The following is a 5,437-nucleotide window of genomic DNA, read 5'->3' as shown; positions in this document are numbered from 1 at the left end:
ACAACGCAGCAACCTGGTGACAAGTGGACAGACGAGCGGAAGAGAAAACATTTTAGAATGATGGAGTATAATAATCTGACACCGTTCTCACATATTGGCATTTGTTGTGAACCACATTTTCAGTTCACTGCTATTGTAGCATGGAACTTAGTAGTTTCATGAATGATGTTCTCTATCGTAAACGAGTTTTTGAAAGCTAGGTTTAGAATTTCGGCCTTCTGTTTATCATCATCAGTTACATTACCCGTACTGTCAGCAAGAGAAGGTATTGAATTATTTGTAGCGTTCAGAGCATGTTTTGTTACTGTCAAGAGACAGTATATGTAAAGTGTTAGTGCACTATACTCAGAGGTAATATAGTTTCTGGCTATAACAATTAAATTCTAAAGACTGAAATTTCGTTATTTCCTTACGCAGAAGCTAGTTAATTAATAGGTAGCGGTTCCGTGGTCGAAACGAGGAGATCACGAATGTAAAATTAGAGGGATTAGAGCGCGCACGGAGGCTTTCAGACAGTCGTTCTTCCCGCGAACCATACGCGACTGGAACAGGAAAGGGAGGTAATGACAGTGGCACGTAAAGTGCCCTCCGCCACACACCGATGTGTGGCTTGCGGAGTATACATGTAGATGTAGATGTAGATGTAGAATGACTGGGAGTGCGATGTGATGACCCCATGCTCCTCAGTGTCCGATGATGAATGGTACACTGCATGCAGACAAGCTCCACCCCCCCCACCCCACACACACACACAGTGAGATGATCTATGGCCGATCTCCCACTACTATATAACGATCTTGATTGTTCCAGGAATGTAGCGGCTGCTGGGATACATGGCCATCGCTTGCCACGGTAATGATGCCTGATACCCATACTAATAAACCCAACCTTGCATGAACTATCGCAGCTAGTAAGCCACTACTGCTCTTACTACCCATCCCACTGTCGCAGAGGTTTTTTTTCCCACAGCACGAGCCTTGGCACTTTTTTCCCTCTGCTCTTCAAGTTGCTACCCTCACTCGCATTTCGTCCACTATCTATCACCTGATGGAACGTGTTAATGCGTAGTCTTACCCAGACGCACAGACAACATCACAGCCCAGCATCCTGTGATCCACTTACTAGATAACTAACATGTTGACGGAGGTGACAGTAGAACTTTTGGTCTGGTCACCACGTTGGTGCAGGAGTGGAGGGGCCCCATCTCTATTACTGAGAGCTGTGTGGCACAACGCCTCGTCCTGTTGGTAGATGCCACGTGTCGAAGAAAAACAAAAGGCATTTAGGGGTGGACATGATTCTCAAGGACAGATGCATACTTGTGTCGATCCATAGTGCCTTCCAGAGTGACGAGATCATCCAGAGAATGCCATGAAAACATTCACAACACCCCAACGCTCCCTCTTCCGGCTTTGACCTTTCCATCCATTGCTGCAGGCTGTTTGCTTTCAAACGTTTCGCGCCGTACACGCCAATGGTCATCTGTCCGATGGAGTGTAAAACGTTATTAATCTGAAAAGGCCATCTGCCGCCATTCAGTAGACGTCCAGTTGGTGTTGGTGCGCAAATTCCAGCCTTCGTCGCCGATGAACAGCAGTCAGTGTGGGTACATTCATCTACATCTACATACATACTCCGCAATCCACCATACGGTGCGTGGCGGAGGGTATCTCGTACTACAACTAGCATCTTCTCTCCCTGTTCCACTCCCAAACAGAACGGGGGAAAAATGACTGCCTATATACCTCTGTACGAGCCCTAATCTCTCTTACCTTATCCTTGTGGTCTTTCAGCGAAATGTAAGTTGGCGGCAGTAAAATTGTACTGCAGTCAGCCTCAAATGCTGGTTCCCTAAATTTTCTCAGTAGCGATTCACGAAAAGAATGCCCCCTTTCCTCTAGGGACTCCCACTCGAGTTCCTGAAGCATTTCCATAACACTCGCGTGATGATCAAACCTAGCAGTATCAAATCTAGCAGCCCGCCTCGGAATTGCTTCTATGTCCTCCCTCAATGCGACCTGATAGGGATCCCAAACGGTCGAGCAGTACTCAAGAATAGGTCGTATTAGTGTTTTATAAGCGATCTCCTTCACAGATGACCCACATCTTCCCAAAATTCTACCAATGAACCGAAGACGACTATCCGCCTTCTCCACAACAGCCATCACATGCTTGTCCCACTTCATATCGCTCTGCAAAGTTACGCCCAAATATTTAATCGACGTGACTGCGTCAAGCGCTACACTACTAATGGAGTATTCAAACGTTACAGGACTCTTTTTCCTATTCATCTGCATTAATTTACATTTATCTATATTTAGAGTTAGCTGCCATTCTTTACACCAATCACAAATCCTGTCCAAGTCATCTTGTATCCTCCTACAGTCACTCAACGACAACATCTTCCCGTACACCACAGCATCATCTACAAACAGTAGCACATTAAACCGATGCCTGCTCGGAGGACCATACGCAGCAACGGCTGCTGAACTGTCGTTGAGGAGACACAGTTGGTAGCCCACTGGTTCACCTGGATGGTTAGTTGCCCAACAGTTGCACGTCTATCTACCGGTACACATCTTCGCATCTGTCGTTCAGCCGTGTCGTCTATGGCCCGAGGTGCACCATACTTGCCTCGGCGACGGTTTTGGATAACGCTATTTGGCGGCGCATGTCATACTTTAAACGCACGCGAACGATTTACAAACTTAGCGTTTGGGGAATGCTCCCGTCCTTGCCCCGAAAGCCAGTGATCATGCCCTCTTGGATGTCCGCATTATGACGACAGCCCCGTTTTCCGCGTCACTCCCCCTCCCTCCCCCCTCCCCTGCCATCCCGGATGCGCTTTTTATACTCTCCACTGCTAGTGCTACCACCTGCCATGTGTGAGCGGTTATTGACGATGACGTCCGACGTAGATAGTGGTCACGCTAATGTATATGGACCGTGTAGTAATAAAATTTAACAACTGGTATAAAATAAAAGTAGTAATGCACGTGTATCCACACTTTTCATAAAGTCATCTCTAACCAACGAACTAAACTGCACATTTCATGGAAGTATGTTCCGTTTTTGCAACTAAATGCCGCCCGGGATTAGCCGAGCGAGTACTCGCTTCGGCGGTACATATACTAAAATTGGAACGATACAGAGAAGATTAGTATGGCCCCTGCGCAAGGATGACGGGGTTGATGTAGCGTAATGAGTAGCGTTACTGCCCAGTATTGCGTTAGTAGTTGGGCGGTGGTTCCCGTCTTGATACTTCCAAATTTTATGGCCGGCACGGTAACTCAGCGTGCTTGGTCAGAGGGTTAGCTGCCCTCTGTAATAAAAAAACTGAGTTAATCGATCAACAGCGAACTTAAGTGGATGTCTTACGACGTCCGCCCCGAGCAGATGCAACGAACAAGAGCGAAAAAAAAAAGCGGTCTAAGGCGCTGCCGTTATGGACTGTGCCGCTGGTCCCGGCGGAGGTTCGAGTCCTCCTCGGGCATGGGTGTGTGTGTTTGTCCTTAGGATTATTTAGGTTAAGTAGTGTCTAAGCTTAGGGATTGATGACCTTAGCAGTTAAGTCCCATAAGATTTCACACGCATTTGAACATTTTGCAACTAAATGAAAGGCAGTTTTTTTTGCCATACGCGTTTCGCTTCCGTTATTTACAAAGCATATTCAGTGGCTTGTACAAGTATGTTACTATGTTACGATTTCTCACGTTTTTCTCTTGTTTTTCAGGTTAGAAACAACTTTTGCAGCACAAGATTCGTGAGGTTAAATCATCGTTTGGTGTTACTTACGGTTTCCAATTTCACTAGTCCATGCGTGTGATCTTGAAGATATGTTTACGTGGTCCCCATGCTCCAGATGGCAGGTTTCCGGCGTTTCTTACCCACATTTATTACAGCACTTACTTGCACATTTCTTTGTGTATTCTACGTGTGTGTGTTCACAGTGTGTAGTGTTGCCAACTGTTGCTGTGTGTTTATCTTTCACCTTCAAATGGTTCACATGGCTCTGAGCACTATGGGACTTAACATCTGTGGTCATCAGTCCCCTAGAACTCACAACTACTTAAACCTAACTAACCTAACGACATCACACACATCCACGCCCGAGGCAGCATTCGAACCTGCGACCGTAGCTGTCGCACGGTTCCGGACTGAAGAGCCTAGAACCGCTCGGCCACACATGCCGGCTTACCTTTCACCTTTTGTTTCTGTTGTGCATGTGCTTCGAATTTGTTCATATGTTTTGCATGTGTGTGTGTGTGTGTGTGTGACAGAGAGAGTGAAAGAGGGAGAGAGGGAGAGAGGGAGGGAGGGAGGGAGGGAATGAGAGAGACAGAGGGATTAATTAATTATTTATTCTGGTTATGTTTCACATTTATGTTTGTTGCTGTTTTAGTCGTTAACATGATCACTGAGTTATTGCTTGTATTCCCATTGAAGATGCTTCATAAATAAAAGAAGCGAGACGCGTATGGCAAAAAATAAACTGCCTTTCATTTAGTTGCAAAGACGGAACATACCGCCATTAATTTTGGAGCAACTAAGGAACGACGGAAAACGGAAAAAAATGACGATAAACTGCACACACTGCGCAAATTTAATTAATCATACCTGAAACACCATTTAATTGGCGTATTTTATGATTACTATCTACCACGAGAAATCATTAATGTACTTTGTGGGCACGTTAAAGGATGAAATTAAAAGTTAATGAAATGTGCTTCGCAGTAGTCCGCCAAAAAGCATACACCGAGAATTCTCATTCTGAATGCCAAAAATGTGGCCGGTGAATATTTGCCCTGACAAGCAAACACCGTTCCTGCTGCAGAATCAGGAGTATGTTGAGAACTATGGAACTCGGAGCAACGTTGCAACTGCTATTATAGTGAGTCGGTAAACGAGAATCTAAATTAACGTCCTGAGAGGAACACAAAAAGAATTATTTTAGTACTCGTGTGTTTAAAACTCAATAAACGAGTTTAGGAAGTGGCGAAATTAAGTACCACGAAAGATATATGTAATCGTTGGTCTTTTTGCGGGAAGTCCAGTGATTCGTAACGTCAGCCGCAAAGCAGGGTCTGTCAGGAGCCGCCACCTGTGCTGGAGGTTTCTTGCGGCGGAATCGCATCATTGCTATTCGTGACTCGCAGGCAGCGATGGCCGATTGATGGCCCCGCTGAGCCGCTCAGCCGCTGAGCCCTGGTTCCGCGGGCAGCCGGCAGGTGGTGCAGCGGAGCGGTGGGGCCAGTTTTTGCAGACGGCCGGGCAGAGCGTGTTGCAAAACACATCCGCGGCGCTGCTGGCTGCTCCTGCTAGCGCAAATTAATAATCCGTCGCCGCGGGGAATGCGCGAGCCCAGTCAGTTGCCTCAGCCAGCGCGTTCGGTGCAGTGAGTCACCCAGAGGCCGGTCCCCCCTGGAAATGCCACTCG

The 5,437-nt window shown here is 46.6% G+C and overlaps 1 non-coding gene across 1 annotated transcript; it reads left to right on the top strand.

Annotated features, from left to right (window-relative positions):
* Positions 1-3,107: 3,107 nt before the first annotated feature.
* Positions 3,108-3,216, top strand: LOC124721715. Its single transcript, XR_007006379.1, has one exon. It is a non-coding gene; the product is annotated as a U6 spliceosomal RNA (small nuclear RNA).
* The last annotated feature ends 2,221 nt before the right edge of the window (positions 3,217-5,437 follow it).

This window comes from Schistocerca piceifrons, chromosome 1 (genome assembly GCF_021461385.2).
Source record: "Schistocerca piceifrons isolate TAMUIC-IGC-003096 chromosome 1, iqSchPice1.1, whole genome shotgun sequence".
Lineage (NCBI taxonomy): Eukaryota > Metazoa > Arthropoda > Insecta > Orthoptera > Acrididae > Schistocerca > Schistocerca piceifrons.
This window is presented reverse-complemented; position numbering and strand designations above follow the sequence as displayed.